Genomic DNA, 21,673 nt, shown 5'->3' with positions numbered 1-21,673 from the left:
AAATCGAATCAGGCTCGGGCCGATTAAGCTCATTTTCTCATAAGAATTTTAATTTGAGATGACCTGAGTCAATTTATGGGGTTCGGATCCTTCAGAAATTTGGGCTTCGATTCTTGGATTTTCACAATCAGGGCACAGTTTCAGGGTTCAAAAAAATTGATTTCGGGACTTCAACTCAACTTTGGGACTATGCTCAATTTCAGAAATTTATTCGATTTCGCGGAAAAGGGGCCGGTCAAAATGGGGTGTCTACAAATAACAACTCAACCACTATGCATTGTTCTTGTTTGCCCATGGATAAAGAGGTAGCCATCAAAACATTATTTCCATTCTTAAAAGGTCATACAGGTTTGCTAGAAAGAAAAGACAAGCTAGAGGTTATGCAATCCCAAGAATACATTTCCTTCTTCTTCTTTTTCTCTCTATTACACTAGCATAAATTTTCTATAATATTTATCTTTGCTAGAGTTATCTGATAATTACATGAATATTTGTCCTCCTTATATTTTAATCTATACACAAACCTGAGGGATCAAGAGACAATGCAAAATAAATTTGAAACCTTTTAGCATAAACACAAGAAGAACTTAATAAACAATAAGAGAATAATGGGCTCCTGACAACTACATTGATTGGGTAATATTTAAAGAAACAAATTAAAGATACAAGCATATGCACTTTTTCCTTAGTATTGATGTAACAATTATGGTAAAAGTATCTACCGTTGAGGTAATGAGAGTAAGCTAGAAATGTCCTAAATAAGAAACAAATTTGGTGTGTTCATCAGGACAGGGTAATGCCAATACCATCATTCGACAACCCACATTCACACTACTATATTTGACAAAAGCTATTATAACTCAAATATGATGAAGCAATGATTGAGGCAGATAAGGGAAACTAATGCAATGCAATCATTAGAATGAGGACAACACATGTGTGTGAAGACAGTGAATGAAGCCATTTAGGTGTTCTTACATTTCCATGTAAAATATCTTAAACCAATTTGCAGGAAAGGGATAAAGGGCTAGTTTTGTACAATTCACAACAAAGCAAATAATCAACAATAAACATAAAACCCATTCTTCACAATTTATTCTGTTAGTGTAAAAGAATTAACATTTAAAAACTGACATTCAAAGAGTCATGCACAATGCAAAATAAATAAAATTATGAACTTGCAAATGTAGAAAAATGTGCCAAAATCATAGATATGTGGACAAAACATTTGATGTGAAACCCGGTAGCATATTTCCACGAAGATAGTGCAGATGAGCTTAATGATCATGACAGCATGATTTATGAACTTCCATTAAAAGGTTATCATATATGCGAGGGTAACAATGAAGAGTTGGGAATGTTCCCAAGGCATTGCATACTAGTGAACTTATAAACCTTTCAGCCAATAAAAGTTAAAACCAGGAAACATAAAAAAAATTTAATAACAATTTTAACGCAACATATTGGAGTCATAGGATGCTGTCCAATGATATAAATCTGAGATGAAGCTTGTAGTGAGAATGATATACACAGATTCAAATTTTACAATGGACAAGGCAAGTACAACATCATTACACATATTCAAAACCACAAATTCTGGATTCCCATGAAAACACAATTTCAAATAAAGTCATATCTCTTCATTCTACAGCTCAAGAAACCATGAGGTTAAAACATCTATTTCTATGGAGACGATTCATGGGCAAAAATGAAATTTGCAAAGACAACTGATGGATTAAGGTATAGGAATAATGAGAGGAGATGTAGGGCTGCTATATCTTCAGGTTTTTAATGTCTTGGACTGCAACTGAGAGTGTACACTTGCTGTTCTAATAGTTGCTCCTATTCCTCTATACTCTCTTACCCATAGAGGCATAATCCTATTCAAATTCTTAAGCATTAAAGAAGAAGAGAGACTAATGAAAATCACTGACAAAGTTTAAATGCCTAATGTCTATAAGCCTGTACAATTTTGCTAATCTCTTATAAACAACAATTCCTATATATCATAATGACAAAAAACATGTGAAATTACATATATTAGGTGTTCCATAATAATCTTTACATAACTATACTCTTTCATATATAACAACTTATTTTGATTCTTATCTATTTCATAGGCCACAAATGATTACCGCAGGCTCCTAACAATGAGTTTAAGTGAGCCAATCTTATGATGAAATTTAAATGCGAATATCATAAGCCCAAAAGGTATTAATACAAGTACCGTCCTGTATTGGCATTATACTGCTTTTGACATATTTCTTACCATTCATGGAAAGTATCCACACAAATAGAAAAAGATTTTTCATACAATCCAAATAACAGACATAGGAGAACATGATGAGGACTTGACTAAAGTAAACTAATTGAAGGAGACAAATATGGACAGATTATTTTACTAAAGACCTAACTATTGGAATTTGTGCATGCTAAAAAAAAAATTCTATAGCCATCAAACTGTAAATAAACTCTTTTTTGCAACTCTAGATTTGTTTACAAAATGAAATCATCTCAAGGAATAGCAACAATCTACACATCAAAGATACAATTTCATCGACTCAGGTCTTCGCAATTACCTCAACAACAATCAAAATTAATAGACTATTTTTAGGAGAAAACAATATGAAGACATGATTCAAACATTCTTATATAAAAAAAAAAGTACAAATGAAGCAAGCAGAAACACACATCCAGCAACCTTATGCTCAATTCATCAATCATGATTTCAACATAAACTTTCTTTCACGCATATAAAAAAATTGAATTAGTTCAAACAAGTGAAGATTTTCCACATACCTCTGAAAATGACGAATTTAGAAGCTCACTGTAGCTAAAACCTTGCTGGAATTCTGGTGAGATAAGAAATTGCACTTCCAGACTTCTTCTCCTTCTTTCTTTTACTTTGAACACTCCAGATCTTGCTTTTTCCTTTTAATTGATTATGCTTTTTGAAATGATATTTGAAGTTTTTCAACTTGAGCTAAGGTTTTGAATATGAGAAAACAATGGATCTAGAGCTTTATAGTGCAGATTTAGGGTTAGAAATCATAGATCTAAGGTCTAGGAGCATAGATCTAGGGTTTAGAGGTTCTAAACTCAGGGTTTAAACTGAACAAAATAGATCAGATCTGATTTTTAAAAGGAAGTTGGGGTTTCTATCTGTAAATCAAGGATTTGAACAAACAATAGGGAAGAAAAACGAAGATTGTAACAACTAATAGTAACTGAGACTCTTTAACAGATGATTTAAAGAGAGAAATCTAACCGGAACTACGGCAATGTTGCCGGAAAAGTAATCGGACAAGAAAAGAAAAATGGCTAAGGTTAGGATCGGTTTTTTTCAAACTAAAATTGAGATATGATGCGAAGAAACGAAGAAAAATGGAAGCAGATTTAAGAAGAATAATAGCTGAAGCTTTGTCGGAGATCTGCCGACGAAGATGATCGAAGAACTAGGGTTTAGAAAACGAGATCTGGTTTCTCTCTCAAGTTTTTCTCGCTCTTTCTCTCTCTAAAGATTAGAAAATTCAAGATAAAATCAATAAAAAAAATCTAATGTGGTATTTATAGGAATTTTTGGGTGTTGATATCAGCAATCTAAATTTGATGGGCGCACGGATTTGTGATGAGCGCGCGGATTTGATAGGCGCACGAATCTTCGTGTCTTATTCGAAATCTGCTCGGTACCGTCCCAGGATAATTCACCCCCTTCTCGGCATTTGTACTACGACCTTGCTTCGGTTCGCTCGTCATGCAAACGCTCTCGGATTTTGACGAAATTTTATGGGAGCCTTACTGGGACCCTAACCTACCTTGAGGTGAAATTTGGGATCCTAAAGCATTGGTTTGATAGGGCTTTGCTCAAATTGAAAGGATTAGGGCACGGTCAAAATGGGGTGTCTACAGATGGCGACTCTTCTTTGTTTAAGGTACCTTTCGAATCTGGGCTAGTCCCCGAATCGAAACGTACCTCACCTTATATCGCCACTCATGCTATGAGAGGCAATTCTTCTTTCGAGAGTTCCTTGGTAGAGCTCTCCATTCACGTGGATGATCATGAGACTTAGCGTGGGGGCCCGTCCCCGCCTCTCTCGGATCGGGGTCCTACATAACCCGAAACAAATATTTTATTTAATATTAAATTTCGGTCAAAATTTCGGTAAAATATTAAATTAATATTAAAAAACAGTATTTTTGGGTCAAATTTTGGAAAAACCAAAATTTCAACCGAAATTTCGGCCGAAATAAATGACCGTTTTGGTTTTGGTCCATTTCGGTGTCGGTCTCCACCGAAATCCGAAATTCGGTCGAAATTTAAAACCATGGCCGTACAATACTCCCTCCCTCCGTCTTTCTCCCTCTCTCTCCTCTTGGTCCCAGTGGAGGAAGTGCACCGAGAAAGAAGATGAAAAGATGAAAAAACGACACTGTAAATGATCATAAAATGCATAAAAAACAAAATATGATGTAAACGACATTTTTCAATTTTTTAAAAAGGGGACATGACACGCCTATCTTTTAAATATTTTTACTTCTTTTTTCTTATATTTTTAATTCCCAAAATCATGTTTTACTTCTTTTTTCTTATGATTCATTTCTCGTCCCTCCATTCTAGCTATACATCAATACATGGTTATAAACTGCATCCAAATAAAGTGTGTTTGGTTGCACAAAAGTCGAGATGGCTTTGGGATTTTGCTTAACATCTGGGTGTCATTTCAATAAAACTCATTGTTTGGTTAACAATATAGTATTATCGTCTGACTACAAGGGATGTCTCTTGGTTAATCATTGCATGTATGTTAATGTGTCACCCTTGTCTCCTCCTTATTCAATCCAAGCCAAAAAGTACAAAAAGGTGGAATTTTGCTTGGACTCTCTCTCTCTCTCTCTCTCTCTCTCTCTCTCTCTCTATATATATATATATATATATATATATATATATATATATATATTGGTAATGACACTCCCTACCACTACTTTACGAGGTTAACAATACCACTATTCTACGATGCACGCTCCAAGTAAATCCATTGCTTGACTCCTCCCTCTTGATTACTTACACCACTAGGTTGTGCGGGAGTGGCTCAAAGCGTAGTGGAATAAGAAATCAAAAGGGAGGAGAGAATTACATCTCAAAGAATAGTGGAATAAGAAGTCAAAAGGGAGGAGAGAATTACCATTCGGAGAATAGTGGTAAGTAGTGTTTGCTTGTGTAGTAATCCTTTCTTAGAGTAGTGGAAAAATTAGGGGTGTCATTATCGATATAGAGGGTGAAGAGAGGGATACTGAAAAGACAAAAGGCAAAACCTTTTCCACTATTCTTCTACCAAAATTTTACTATCTTGGTAGAATTTTGTTGGAAAATTAGTAGGGGGCATTAGTGTCACATAGGGAAAAAAAGCAATAATAATGTCTCAAACATGTCGGAAAGTCAAGTAGAATTTCATTGCAATTTTGGCAAACAAACAAGGAATCGACATTCATTGGCATTTGAAATTCCAATGAATGCCGAGCGTTTGTGCAACCAAACATAGCCACAACCAAACAGAGAATGAAAAGAATGATTCTTATGGGTTTCTTATAAATAGTCAATTACCTTTTTGAGTGATGTGATTCGCTTGTACAAGAGAGGTTTGTGCTCGTTTCTCTTCTTGCAATTAGAAACCCAAGAGGCCCAAGGTTGTCGAGAATTTCCGTTCACAGTGTCCTTCCAGGTATGCCACAACGGGTTGCAAGGTAAGGCAAGGAGAAAGGGTCCTTCATAGGAGTTGGAGGAAGAAGACTTAAATGAGATATCACCAGATTGTGGGAAGGTGAGTGGTACTACCATTGTTTTATCTTAAACATTTTGAATAGTTATCTTGCCAGATTGCTTAATGGAGGAATAGTCCTAGGTGAACCATTTAAATCTCTTATGTTGTGGTGTTGTGTTTTGGTCTCTATTTTCTCCATATTTCCCTTTATTACTTGTAAATAATTTTTTTCGTGGGTTACCTCAGTCTATGTATTCATTATCAAAGTGTTTGATTCCCGATAACCAGCTTACAAGGAATAGACCTTGTACCAAAATTAATCCGGATCTTCAATGATATTATTAAATGTTGGATATTTTCAAAATAAAATAGTTTTTGAAAATTAAAAGGTTTTCTTTTGGAAAATGGCCGGGTGCTTTTGAAAAGTGAGGTAGAAAGTGTTTATGGGAAGATTAAAAATTTAATCCTACATTGAAAAAATGAAAAGAATAGAGAGGAGTTAATAAGTATCTCTCCGCTCTCCGCTCTCCGCTCTTGCTTCTATAAACACTTGCCATTTGCAAATGGTGGGCCAATGATATCTGTTTTTGCTATTATATTCATTTTTTAGCAAAGTAAGACACATGATTTTCTATACTTAACAACTAAGGATCTCTTTATCTTCAACAACTAAGGCTGCATTTTGATTCCAGATATCAGAATCAACATCCTATTTTGATTCCCTTATTAACGAAATGGGTAAAAATTTCATTCCGAGAAGGGTGTAATTTCAATACCACATCTTGGTGTTGGAAATGGATTCTGGCATTTTTCACCTTTAATTATGTCCTAGTGTCACCCCCATTGAGTTCCTTCTTTTTATTCAACCAAACATCAAAATTGATTGAAATCGGAGTAAGATGCTGATCCTAGCTTTTGATTCCAGCAATCCAAACACACTATGAGGGATTAAGGGTGCATTGGATTTCAAGAATTAGAGCTTGAATCGGAATCCTAGTCCAATTTCAACATTTAGTTCGGAAAAATGAACGGAATGAAATGGGTGAAAAATGTTGGAATCTGTTTCTTGACCCGATAGGTGATATTCGGATTCCACTGTTGCTGGAATGAAGTTTTTATTGAAATTTTTAGTTTAAATTTTTTTCCATTCCTTTTCTGACTTAATAGGAATCGGAATCGGTAATTCAAACGCAGCCTAAGGACCAAAGTCTTTGGGATCAACGGTTTGAAACAACACACGTGTTCCATTGCCGTCGTCATTCCATCGGGACCCAATGTGGGTTGTAGACTTGTAGCCATAGCAGCATGACAAAAGAGCCGTTAGCCCCAAAATAAGGGAGATGATGTTTTTCGCCCCACTCTATGATAATGCGCCCCCTTGCAATGTGAATTGTGGGCAGATTTAACGCGTTTTGACGTCAAATCACTTTAACAGGGGGCTCATTATCCTACAAAGGGGTGAAAAAATCACGCCCCCAAAATAATATCACTCCATATAGCCTTATAAGTAATGACCTTTCGAATGCTGAGGGAGCGACTATTGAGATCTGAGGGAGCCGGGAGAGTCTGAATTTCGTCCGAAGAGGGTGATTTCTTCGTTATTGGATTTTGTACGTGTAACAGTGTAAGCACGTGATTTCTTTCTCTCCCAAAGTGCCCTTGCTTCTCCCGTTATTTACAAGCGATGCCCTCCCTCGTTTAAGTATCCAAACAGTCACAAAACCCATTGAATTTACAGAGGAGTGCCACTCTTAGATCCTACCCATTACTTGGTTTCTCATTATTTGGTCAAGCATCAAGCCTTAGTACGCTCTAGTCTCTACATCTGGCAGGGTGACAGATTAGTAGAAGTATAGCAAATGTATATATCTGATTTTGATCAAACTCCACTTACATATATACATTTGCTATACTTCTACTAATCTGTCACCCTGCCAGATGCTTACATCACTTTAGAGTGCTGATCTCAAAATGTACCAATTGCCCCAAGTACAGACTCCAAATTACATCCTCGTCCAAATTACATCATCGTCGAAGCCTAATAAGATTCCCGAAAGCTCTGTTCACTTGATTTCCTGGGAAAGAAAAAGAAAAGGTTTCCTGGGAATCTAACATGGCATTAGGAAAAGAAATCGAAGGAAACTGTGCAGGAAAAGATTTTCTGAGAAACTGCTTGCCTACCTTTTTCACTAGTTTTCTTGGGAAAACAAATCCTACCAAAATATAGGGAAAAAAATCTCACACTTGTGAGAAAAGACTCATTTCCACATCATTTTTCCTGATTTTCATTTCAGATGTGACATTTTTCACTTAGGCTTGTTCAAAATCACGTGAAGACAAGTGAACATGCCAATTTTAGCATTCTTAAAACAAAGATGTGTTTTCGGATTCGGTCTCTCGGGAACGTGAGTGAACAGAGCCGAAGAAAAATCTGCTCATCGGCCCCTCAACTCGCCAATAAACTCAGCTCGTTACAATAACCATGAAAGCTCTACTGCCTCATCAATCTTGCCTCTTAACAGTCAAGCTCACCCTAGCAGGTCAGTATCCCAAAGCACCTACCTAATTAGACTCAAGTTTACACCTTTAACCCTCTCTTGTTGATAGACCCGAACTTTCAGACCTTCAAATTTATTTATTTTTGAAACTTCACCAAGTTCAAATTCGAACATTTGAAAATTTTAGCTTTTAGTAGTTTTCAGTACGCAGAGCTTTTTTTCTGGCTGTAGTTCACCCAAATCTTGGTTTCTGTCTCCATGAGGAAGAACATCTTCCTCTTTCTTCCACTTCTATACCTAATTCTCAAAATCCGTGGTAAGTTTTGTTGGGTTTTGAAGGCTTTTTCTGAGAAATCCCTGAAATATGCCCGAAATTTCCCCATCAATCACCCCAATTACGAGAAGCTCAAAAACACCTTCGAACGCGCGCTCATCACAATGCACAAAAATGCCCTAAGTCTGGGTCATGTACCTCCAATCCCTCACCTATCAGAAGCTCCTCACTCGAACCCACCCCACTTTCGATCGCGCCCTCTGCAGGATCACTTATATAAGACCGAATGGCGGGAATTTCGATCTCGGAGATGTGAAGAGCTCCTTGGGAGTTTCTTCTCCTTCTCAGCTAGGGTTTCTCTGGGAGGAACCCTCTCGATCTTCCCATTGTGGTCTATCCAGTTCAGGTAATGTACTTGAAACTCTTCCCTCTTCGATTCTTACTCTGTAGTTTCAATATCTACATTCCATATCGGTCAGTTTGCGCTGTTTGTGAAGCAACCCTTTCAAAAACCCATTACTCCCAAAGCTAAGCTGTTAGAGATGGTGTTATTTAAACAATTATACTTCAACACTGAATTTCTGCAACCGACGAGATGGGAAAAATATTGATTTATAGACGAAGAATGGTGATCTTTCTTCAACCTTTTCAATTTCCAACTGCGTGCAAGTATTCCTTTCTCCTCTTAAATAGGAATATGTCAGCAACAACCCTTTTCTCATGCCCAGCCTCTAATTCTCTTTTCCTACCTCTCCCCTAAAATTGTGAAAACTAATTTCTAGTTTAGGAATTCCACACCTCAAAACGATCTTTATTGGTGGACTTATGGCAAGAAGAGCTGGTTTAGGCTCTTGACTCACAATCCATTTTTTGTATGGATTAGATCATAATGGATTTGTTTTTTGGGGCTTTGATTCATGGGTCTAGGTTTTTCTTAAGGAGCTATCTTATTCGATTTTCTATGCTACTTCTGGGTATTACTGTTTGGTCTTTGGTGATTGACTTGTAGAACTGGAGACAACAAATTGGTTACTAGACTTCTATGGATTTTCCGTGTTAGACTTGGTGCTTTTGGGTCTTGAATGATTTTCTTTGATTGGTTATTTAGCTTTTCCATTTCAATTTTATGATTCTGCTTGGTGCTAAATTAGTCATGTTTATGTGACATCAACATAAAGGCCCCTGCATTTGCAATGCTGTAAGCACACTTTTTTGTTGTTGTGCACTTTTTGTGTTTGCACAAAAAATTATCATTATAAAACAATGCTTCTTTGGAGTCAGTAGAATTTTTGTACTAGTCTTCATTCTACTTACATGGAGGACAATAATTTAACGTCCATTTTTGTTCAGTACTGTTTGCTGCATGTTGGATTTTAAATTATTTGTCGATGGTCATTGTTCGGTACCAAATTAGCAGAAGATGTGAATTTAATATGAGTTGAACCAGATCGTAACATATCGTATCAAATTCATTATGTCGCTCTTATATACTTCTGCGGGCGTGAGTATAGCAGATTAGTGTAACTAATTACTTTGGTTGAATTAGTCATGTTTATATGACATCAACATACATAAATGCCCCTGCATTTGCAATGCTGTAACAACTGTTGACTATTGAGATAAGGTTTTCCCAACCTTGACTATTATCCAGTGTCCAGTGTCTGTTGGTGAAGAAACTTGCCTCATTAATTGAGTGCTCTTTTCAGTCAATTTGGTGTTGTTCATTTTTTTCCCCTTCACAATTTAGAGTTTCCTTGTATTGTGATCGTGATTGCTTGGAGGCAATGCGGCATCTAGATCAATCTGGGTTATGTTCTTTCTTGCTATGATGTTCTGGCTTGAGGTGAAGTCTCCTATTTCTTATGATATTCACTTGTCGCTTTTGTTGTCTCCCTTGCAAGATGGGATGAGGCTTGCCTCTCTCCATGCAACCATCAGAACACAATTTCCTGGGAATTTCTTGGCTGGTCTGATCTAGCTTAGTTTTGACGTGAATAGCGTATGTAATAGTATCTTGCTAGTTTTGGTGGGTCACTTCTGCATTACAAAGGAAAAATGTTGCTATTGCCTGTTATCTATTAGTGCTATTGACTCACTGGTTGCCGAGAGCAAAGTCTTTTGTGATGGCCTATTGTGCTTCCTGTTTCTAATGAAGGCTCAAGATTGTGAGTCCATTTTGAAGCAAGTGCCCTATCATACCCAATTTGAGCACAAGCTGTCTCGGTTAGAGGAATTACCGGGCTTTCCGTTTCTAGTAAAGCTTCAAAGAGTCTTCTGAGTCCATTTTGAAGCATTTACCCTATTGGGTTCAACCTGACCATTGGATGTGTTCCAATTCAGTCACAGCTTTTGAACAATGGTATAATTTCCATGAGTTGCACAAACAGATTCTCTGAGTACCGAGATAGAAAAAAAAGTATTGGGACAAACAACTTGGAAATAGTCAATTCCGTGGGAAGGTCTGTAATGCATTAGCCAGACTGAAGATAAATGGTTGAGCTCCTGCTAGTTGTTCATAGCTGTTAAGTAGGGTTGTCAATTCTCTTTTAGACCTCAATCAGTGATCCAATGATTAAGTTTTGCATTTTTATTTACAATTTCTAATACAGAAATGAATTATATTTGTATTTTATTGTGATGCTCAATTTTATTGATAATTTAAGTGGACCATCTACAAACATTCACAGGAATCCTATGCAGCAATGGTTTCGCAATAGTTGCATGTTTTTACTCGCAGTTAGTTCAAGATATTCTGAGTACCTTTTAGTAGAGTTTTTGCTCACACAAATTTTATTATATTTTGGGCACGTTCTTTCTATAGGGAAGGGTGTGGCATACTTTGAATCTTGTTGTAAATCAATCGGATTTCACTGTTGAGATCCTTATGGATGCACATGATTTTTTCACTTGAAAAGACCATAAATATTGCCAGGTTCTCCTTCCATCAGATGTCAGGAGTGATATTGACAAGTTGCATGTCAGATTTCGATAATTATCTATTTATGCGTAAGTCACTATCTGCAATTCTATAGACCTCATTCATTTGCATTTTCTCTTTCAGCTGATCTGCATTGACTGTTCTAGGAGCAGTGATGCTTCTGCTAGCATTGCTTGGTCATTGTATGTATTTTCCACATTCCTTTGAAACTCTTAGGGGCCATTCGGATACGCGGATTTTAGAATCTTGGATTTACTCAAAATCGTGGATGGGAGACGAGAGAAGGAGTCCGTCCGTCGTTTTCTGATTTCTCACCCTTCTTTCCGTCAAGCGAGAGACTAGGAGATCGTCCCATGTTTCCAATTTTTAGAAATCTCAGGATGGGGGAGAGATTTCTAAAACCTGGATTTCTTAAACCCTTCATCTGCAACCTACTTTCATTGCAAAGTCCAGAATTTTACACTGCTTTCAAACTAAAACCTGGATTCTAAAATTCACTTATCGAAACAGCCCCTTAAACTTCAAGAATTTATATTCTATTTATTTTAATTTTAGTATCTTGTCGTCACTCATTGTCTTTCTGTATGTATTTTATTTCATCAACGCCAACCTTTGTCCATTGGCATCTTATCTTTATCTGAATTTATTGACTTGTTTTGCTGCTGTACTTTCTATCCCTAAGCACCACCAACATTCTATATACATGTAAATTCTGTTTTTATTTTAGCGTATAAATTTCCCAATGAGAACATTAACAGCTTCATTAAATATGCAACAGGCTCTTGTAATTTTTCTTAGTTGCATCTATTATATCGACTCAGATCTCTCTTGAGCGGATAAATACTTGTGGAAATTCACCTTCATTCTTTTTGATGTTTTGTTAATCCTAACAAGTAATGCTTTATCATAATCATGGTTTCTTGTTTCACTATGACTATTTTTGTAATCCTAAACAAGTATTTTGTTTAAAATTTAAATAATGCTATATCATGATCATGGTTTCTTGTTTCATGATGACCATGAATTTATGGAAAGAGAATCTTCATCCCATCTTATCGCAAATTATGCTAATAGTATATATGTATTGCAGAAAATGACACGGCATAATAATTTGAATGGTGTTCTGAATATTTATTTTATTTATCTGGTGATTCAATTGGCCCATTTCTCTCTTCCTAGCCCTGCACTTCCAGTGAAGAGAATACACAAATTTTCAATTTTTGGAATTGAATTGAAGAACTGAAAACTTGATAAGTTACTTCAACAAGGCCTTCCCCACAGAACTCCTAGGTGAAGAAAACAATGGCTGCCATTCAAAAAATTTCTTTAATTTCCTCATAAATCCTGCTGTGAGATATGACTGAGCTGTTTTTCTTTCTGATTCCTCATAATTCTAAATTTTAAATCCTATGCATGAAGTTATGGGAAAATGATAGATATGCGTGCATGTGCATGTGCAGTAGAGCTCCTCCTACTCCTACCTACCTGTTTTATGATTATTGCTAGTTACATGATTTTCGCATTGTTGAGGATTGCATAGTTGGTGTTGTTTTTATCTTTGTGTTGTCGAGGATTCATGATTATTGCTAGATATACAAGCCTCATGTTGTTGAGAATACATGGTTTGTGTAGTTTTGTAATATCTGTAGTAGCTATGCATGCATCAATGTGGGTTCTAGCTATTTTCTTTGTTTAAGATTGATCAAGTTTGAAATATTTCTTTATTTTCTCTATGTTCATCTTTTGGTTCCGAGCACATTCTTTTACCCAAGTTTTATGCTTTAAGTTTATATCTCATTTGACTATCCAAACACAAGCTCTATATTTTTTTTACGGAAATGTTATCAGTACTACTGTATTTTGATGAGGGCACTCCTCACTTTATTAAAAGTACGGTATGGCCCGCACCATAGGATGATTCAAACCGTCCATTAGATGGGCCACAGCCTAAATAGGTTGTGCCTCAAAAATCATTTCCATAGGTTGATCCTAACCCTCCAATCTGAATGTTAGAGGGTTGATCCTAACCCTCTATAGATCGGAGGGTTAGGATCAACCTATGGAGATCATTTTTGGGGCACAACCTATTTAGGCTGTGGCCCATCTAATGGACGGTTTGGATCATCTTATGGTGCAGGCCATACTGTACTTTTAATAAAGTGAGGAGTGCCCTCATCAAAATACAGTAGCGCTGATAACATTTCCCTTTTTTTATGGGAAGTGATATTTACGCCCCTTTTGATCACTAGGGACACCTAGCGCCAGTGTATCAATGACTAAAGGGGGGCTAATATACTTGACGTCAGAAAAATCCAGTGGGTTTGATTGCCCCGTACACTGCTGCCGGGTGTCCCTGGTGATCAAAAGGGCCATAAATATCACTTCCCTTTTTTTATTCCCTTTTGTGTTTGATTTGTTGGATATGGTTGTGTATTTGATTGTTAGGGTCTACATTTGAAGTTTTAAAAATTTTCGAATACCCTAGGAATATATAATCTGTAGACACCTTAAAAGTTGTACACATAAGTATAGACCAATTTAAAGTTGAGCTGGTGAATTTTTTTTTGATAAAGGTGAGAGAGATCTGAGATCGAGAGGGGGTTACTGCCTTCTTGGATTATGCTTATAGACTTGAAACTTGTTAATGCCTCAATCTAATGTGTGGTGTTAGAAAAGTCATGTGCATTGTTATTTCCTTCTGGTAAAATTGTGCCTATTCATAAAGATGTATTGGGTCTTCTAATAAATGTCTTTCTTTTTCCTGCCATTACATTCGTTTACCCTAATCCAAGATATACACAATTAATTTTTGAACTGACACTTGTCAGGGATTAAACTGCTGACTGGTGGTGTTATAAATTTATTTCTTTTCTTTTGCTACTCGACTCCTTTTCGATTCCTTACTTGTCAGCCATCTGGGCTCATTGTTCCTAGAAGGATGTCTATATGCAAATTTTAGACAAAAGTTTTGTGTTTGCGTTGGTGGTGTTTGCTGGCATTAGACTGTTGATTGATGATGCTGGATGCCTATCATTCAATGAAGGTCATATGACATTTTGCTTTCAGCCTTGCTTTGAAGGGTATGTGTCCATCGTGGTTTTACATTGTCATGGCTTTGTGTGTTTTTTTTCTAATTAGTTTTTACTTTTTGGTTCTTTTTCTTTTGATTTTGTGCTCTATTTATATGTGCTCTATACACATTATGTATATGTATGCATCTCTCATGTGTGATACAGGTGTCCTCGGCACAAAAAACCCTTCTCTATGACTAATGTTCTGACCTTGGCCATCTTGGGACCCGGGTAGAACTCACCGTTATAAGCCAGCTGTCAAGGTGAGGGTGCCCAAGTCCTTATAAGCGCTCCACGTCAGTTCCTCACAACCGATGTGGGATCTTTGCGTGGATCCCCAACAATCTCCCCCTCCATGAGGGAGCAATGTGGGAACTGAGAGATCTTCCCCGTGGGATTTTTCCTATGTCCTCGAGGGTAGATACAAGAGTTACCACGCCCCGGATCTGATACCACTGTTGGGACCCCCTATGCCACTGAAAGTCCCAAAGGATTAAGACCCTCCTATAGGACTAAGGCCCTCCTACAGGACTAAGGTCTTGACCTAGGTCACGAGCTAGCCCTTATGCCACTAGAAGTCCCAAGGGACTAAGAACCCCTCCTCTAGGACTAATTTCTGACCTTGTCCATGGGACAACCCCTATGCCATGACCCTAGAAAGGCTGGTGGAGTCTCCTACATTCCTAAGGGTCGAAATGGTTGAAAGAACATATGGTTACTCCTCTGAGTCCCCACCCCATTGTACCTACGGCTCTAAACAGTCCAAAAGGCTTATTGCCTAGATCCGTAAGCCTCCACATATCGCATAAATGCTATGGAAGACTGGAATGGTCAATAGGAGCATACATCAATATATTCTATGATAGATTTAAACCTGTATTGAATGGATTCTTTGCCCCCATATAGAAAATCATGCGTCGACATGTTCCGTCACGGATTCTTATATGGATTCGCGTGGGACATGGCCGGATTCTTGTAGTAGCCGTGACTTGCACGATCCTGTTTTTTCAGTCGAATCTGACACATCGTTACCTCTTTTAAAATGTGAATCCCCTTTAAACACATTTTCTTCTAACTCTTTTTATAAAAGCACAACCCGTCTCTCTTGATAAAAACCCTAATGCCTTGACCCTCCACCCTCAAACATCAACTCCCTTCCCCCTTCTTCCTTGACTCTCAACTTCCCCTCTCCCCTCTCCCCTCCCACCCTCACTTCGTGCTCGACCCTTGACCCTCAACCACCGACCATCACATCGAATTCATGTTGGATCCCAATACGCGAATCTGAATCTATGCAGCACAGATTTAAACCTAAGGGCATCAGGACCTTTTCCCCTAGTAGCATATTCTAGAAAGATATACATGGAACTACAAAAGAGTAAAGAATAATGTGATGGAATAATCATAGGTCTTCGTTTTGTACATTAAGGTTTGATGTAATTAACGACCATTAGAGCCGAAGAAGCATACTGGCTACTACATGATAAAAATAAATAAACCCCTATGGGGGAAATTTCTTGTCTATTATCCATATTGCTCATCTATGTTCTCTTTGCATATCACACATTGAAATAATACACACAATTTTTTGACATGCTCAATGGGACATTTTTTTTCTTGAATGGCACCAACACACAATGGGTCACTTATCTCCTATCATCTTGGAAATCACATTGTTCTTCAACTTTTGAGTTCAAATAAAACAGTTGCCCTATGGTATGCCATATATATTCAAAGAAACTAATGCCTATGACACAAACCTCTAGACATTGTTCTGTCTATGGCATGAATCATTTCCCTAAAGGGATTGTACCTACCATACGACCGAAAACTCATGTTTCTTGTTGTCTTTTAGGAAACTAAAACAATGACAAACAAGTCGATTACGAGATTCTTGGTCAATGAAATGTTCATGGAGCTTGATCCGACCCACAGTATTTATGCCTCGTACTCCATGCCCAACGACAAACACTAGACTCCTAGAGAGGGTATCCCATCCAATCCACTCTTTTGCAACCCATATACAAGTAGGAGGGCTCCATCTTCATCTAAGGGAACTTTGGGGGCATCCATGGAAGATGGAGAGTCTCCTTCTAGACTGAGTGTGTGCTCGAGAGTAACAATCAGAACAATGGATGTCATGGCCATAAATGTTGATTCAGAGTACTTTTCCACGCTCGCTGTCACTTGGGGCATCCATGCAATATGATTTGTCTCCATAGTATCGATTGCCACATGTATATTGATCGCGTCCATGAATATTTTGGCCAAGATGTTAAGGCCCTTCCCAGTCAAGGCCATGTGAAACAAACCACTTAAGGCCCATAAGAGTGCTCTCACTTCTGCTTCATTGGAATCACATATCTCTGCTCGTTCTGAAAAATAAAATAGCACTCACCCACTAGAGTCTCTCAATAGGTCTTCGATACCCGCTTTCCCGTGTTGCCTTTAGAGCTACTGTTAAAGTTCAATTTGATCCTCCAAAAGAGGAGGCTGGTTCCATTTTGGGCACCACTATTAATTTCTTTTTCCGTTCGAACATGATCACTTTCCAATTTTTTAGGAATTCTTTCACGATATAGCAAGGTGTTATTGCCCCTCCTACTCCATGCAATGAGATCAGTTTTTATATCAAGTAATATCCTTCACCAACTTGGATTTTCGTAAGAGAATGTTCGGTTGTTCCTCTCTTTCCATAAATGCCAAATTATCGCACATGGAGCCAACCGCCATAGAGATCTACCCACTTCACCGAAAGGTCCGCTGCTCCACTCTGTAGCGAGTCTAGCGACCACTCTAACCCCAAAACGTTGTATGCTGTTCATCCGTAGGCGATGAGATTGTGAGCAATGAGACAGAGATTCTTTATCCTTCCTGCGAAATATGCTTCAACTGGCCATATGAACATGCCTTTTTAGTTTATCAATTGTTGAGAGAAGTCTGCTAGGGAGGGGGTGGGAGAAGGAGAGACTAGAGAGGGCACGAGGGAGGAGAGGTCGAGAAAAGGCTGAAAAACAAGGAAAGAAAAACTCTAATCAAAATACAATTTATTTCTCCCTGTTCTTTACCCAACCCTCTCCTCAATCATGCGATCTCAATTCTCTTCATTTCCCACTCTCCCTAGCCCTCTCTCCCCACTTGAAAGAGTAATATTCCAAGGAAAAAAAATTCATTGTTGCCAAACATGGCTTTTATACCACCACAAATTTGTCATATTTCCCTTAGTCCCATTCTCGTCAGATGACTCTAAAACTGGGATCAAGAAGGATGAAAGACATTCTTTAAGATGTCTTTAAGCCATTGATTTTTGCTTTACTCAATCTTGCAAATGAGATCTCAGTTTGGTGTCGGACTTGGACCAACCGAATCGCGCTATCATGACCAATCAGATCAATGATCCCTGTCTCCAAGAACATAATCAGTATATGCAGTGAGTCATGGTCGATTTTTTATCTGTTTTCTTCCAAATATAGGTTTAATAACATTAGGCTACTGATACTGGCACTAACATGCTTTAATAATTGCACAAACTTGGCTTGCCTTCTTTTTTAATTGGCTTCTGAGAGATTTTTGGGAACTATATTAAAAAAGAGGAAAAGGAATGTACGCTCGAGTGTACCTAACCTTAGGTACGCTCGAGTGCCAAATCACATGGGTCCCATATTTTTTTTGGTCATCTAAACCATTCATTTGCAAGGCCCCATCATAGATAGGGTGTGTACCAAAAATCAGCACCATTGAATCATCCTAACCCCTCCAAAACTAGACGACAAAATGGGCAGATTTGTGGACAAACAGTGTCTGTCCATTTTGACCTCCACAAATGGATGGGTTAGGATGATCCTATGGAGCTGATTTTTGGTATGCACCCTATCTATGATGGGACCTTGCAAATGAATGGTTTAGATGACCAAAAAAAATGTGGTGCCCATGTAATTTGGCACTCGGGCGTACCTAAGGTTAGGTACACTCGAGCGTACAATCCTTTTCCTCATTAAAAAATTAACAGCTTTATAAACAATAAAAGATAGGAGGAATTAATGCAATTATTAGAGTGAAAATCATTCCCCTTGTTGCTTTAAGATTCCCATTGATTGGCCAGAAGTTTCTCCCAATACTTATAAGGTGTTGTATTCAATGAAAAAAATACAGATTACTAGAAGTTAGGATCGTGTGTTTACATGATTTTAAGATCAATGGTAAGATCTGCTTAAGAAAGTTAATATGATTTTTTTTTCTCTATATCGACTTTTAAAGACGAGGCTAGAAAAAGTACTATTTTTTCACATTTGCTGATTCTGTAAAATCCTTCGGTCATTAAAAACTATGTCGATTTTTTGCTGGGGATCATTTGAGTAAGAAAGTTTCGGGTTTTTTGTTTCCTCTATATAGACTATTAGGAACTGGAGGAGAAATAGCACTAATTTTTTTCGTCATTTGCAGATAAAAAATATACTTAGTTCGTCGACCATTGCTCTGTATGGTTGCCGGGTTTTTTTTGTTCCTGGGAGTTATGTGGGAGAAAAAAATACCCTAGGAGATAGGTGGGAAAAAAAAAGTCCTAGAAGTATGCTGGTAAAATAAAAATCCCATGTTTGGTTATGTGGGAGAAAAAAAATACCCTGGGAGATATGGTGGGAAAAAAAAAACCTTTGTTTGGTTGCTTGAACTGTTGGGTAGAAAAAAATTCTTCTCAAGCTTATTTTTGGTTCCTGGGGTTATCTTGGGATGGGATGAAAAGGCAATCATTACAAAAGTGGGATTAAAAAATTCACCCCACAAGTAATCATTACAAGAGTGGGATTAAAAAAAACCTAGTGCTAAAAGGCAACCAAACATGGGATGGGACCAAAATTTAACTTACTCTCCCACATAACTCCCAGGAACAAAAAAAACCCGGCAACCAAACAGAAGGGATTTTATTGATTCTGGATGTAATGTAATTCAGAAGTTGATCTCAGGCTTTCCACATCTCCTTGATGGGTTTTACAACAAGGGAAAAAAGGGTTTGGAAAAATTATGTAACTACGAAGAAGATGTGGGTTTTGAATTGTTTATATTTTTAAGCTTTCTTGGCCAATTTAGGGTTTTATTGAGAGATTGCTGTTGAAAATTTACTGAAGAAAGGTTTTTTTCCTTCTTGTGATCTTATTTGGAATCACTTTTCATTTTGGAACCTACGTGGATTTTTGAGTTTCAATTTTTCTCAAAATCTTTGTTTTAGTAAGATTTTTTGGGCTTTTACCCTGTCGGCGATCTTGATATTTTTAAGAATGAAATACTCTTCCATATTCTCATATGAAGGCAAACCAATTTTTTGCCTATTTACTGATTTTTTTCACTACTTTTGTTTGATATGGGCTGTTGGCAGATGTGGCGGGACCTTAATCAGAAGGCCAAAGATGGAGGTTTGCATTCTACTAGGTGATTGATGAAAAGGCATGCTGAAAATTCCCTCTTTGCCTTCTTCTTTGTGTTGTTTACTATGGCCAATGCTACGTTAATGGGTTTATTTTTCATTTTAATTTTTGTTCTCTAAAATGTTCCACAAGCTATGTTGTTGGGTTTTCTTCTTGCTCTCCATTTCAGGTGTAACAAGTTAAGGTCTTTCGCTCAGATTTTTTATTACTGCGTGTTTTTTTACTTCAATTCTAATTTTCTGTAGTTGTTCCCAAAAGCAACTCTTCCATTTAGCATCAACAATTGTCCTGGTTCTTTCAACATCTGAACCTGTGAAATCTCTATTCTTCTTTAAAATGAAGATTCCGGAAGGGAAAAAAAATCTTATATTACATATAAATGTGTAAAATGAAACCATGAATCAACTCTGTAAAGTTTACAACAAAATGGAGGAAGAAGACAAGGTCATATTTCGTACTTCATTTCTCAATTCATACAATAATCTGGTGATAATATTATTGTTTGGAAAGGAGATTGTGAACATAGAAGAAGCCATTCCATTCAACCTATGTAACGAGTTGATGAGGAAGCCCAATCTTGAGAGAAGTTAAAATCATAGGTTGATTGATCCTTGGAAGAATTGAATAGGAAGATCATTTGACTGAGGATAAAAAAGAGGAAGTGATATTTACGCCTCGTTTGATCACCAGGGACACCCAGCGCCAGTATACATGGCAATCAAACCCTCTGGATTCTTCTGACTTCAAGTACAGTAGCCTCCTTTTAGTCCCTGGTGATCAAAAGGGGCGTAAATATCACTTCCCAAAAGGGAAAGTGAAGTGATATTGTGTATTGTAAGGTGTTTGACCGCTTAAGCGGGACTTCAAATTGTGCTAACAAGGAGAATGATAATAGTCTTGGTATAATTGTGATAGTAGTGGTAGATGAGCAGAACGAGATTGTTGGAGATGTCCCATTGTCTTCATAGGTGATAAAGCTTCTCCCCATGACGAGTGAATTTTGGATTCTAGTTCTGTTTATGTATGCTTCATAAAAAATAGTTTGATGTGTTTCAAGTAAGAATGTGAATATAGTGTCTTTTGAGTAAAAAACAAGATGTTCTATAGAGTGGTCCTAATCCGCACTTAGGGTGGTATGGCATGTCTCCCAAAGATGCGAAGGAATCTGACACCGCTTGACTAGTTAGACTTCATAGGTTGTAAATTCTCAGTTATAGGTGGAACCATAAAAATAATATACAATTTCATGATCCTAATGGAGTGGTGCGGTGGTTTGTATTGTCTTGTGGAAAATGTAGTAGTTAATAGTATTCGTATGACCTTGATGAGTGGCTGGAAACATAGTACGTGGAATCACAAGTGGTTTTAGGATCTCTTTCATAATTTAAAAAGAAGTAAGGGCCTGAGGCTTCTTAGCTTTATACTATAATGATGTAATGGCTCCTATGATAAGAGAAGACAGATCGAGGTCCCTCTCTAGAGTGTACTAACGGGGCTGATTCAGTGTTGTGGTGGTGTTGTGGCACATGTGCATTGGCCGTGTTGATCGAATCAGTTTGAGTTATGCCCGGATTTGATTCAATGTTGTGTGTAGTCAGTGCTTCTTAAGGCCGATGGCTATTTGCGATGATAAGACACATGGCATCACCAAGGTTGTTACAAGACAAATCAAGGTGGAGATTGTTGGAATTTGTCTTGTTCTTCTTATTCCGT

General features: G+C 37.5%; 1 long non-coding RNA gene across 2 annotated transcripts; it reads left to right on the top strand.

Moving 5' to 3' along the window:
- The first annotated feature begins 8,150 nt into the window (after positions 1-8,150).
- LOC143878438 (uncharacterized) lies at positions 8,151-20,156 on the top strand. Of its 2 annotated transcripts, none has more exons than XR_013250964.1 (2): positions 8,151-8,299; positions 19,912-20,156. It is a non-coding gene; the product is annotated as an uncharacterized LOC143878438 (long non-coding RNA). The 2 variants fall into 2 exon arrangements; XR_013250963.1 differs by lacking the exon at positions 8,151-8,299 and adding an exon at positions 8,306-8,937.
- Positions 20,157-21,673: the final 1,517 nt, after the last annotated feature.

This window comes from Tasmannia lanceolata, unplaced genomic scaffold, assembly GCF_043159265.1.
Source record: "Tasmannia lanceolata isolate RefF3 unplaced genomic scaffold, GAP_Taslan_0.1 ptg000006l, whole genome shotgun sequence".
In the NCBI taxonomy this organism is placed as follows: domain Eukaryota; kingdom Viridiplantae; phylum Streptophyta; class Magnoliopsida; order Canellales; family Winteraceae; genus Tasmannia; species Tasmannia lanceolata.
This window is presented reverse-complemented; position numbering and strand designations above follow the sequence as displayed.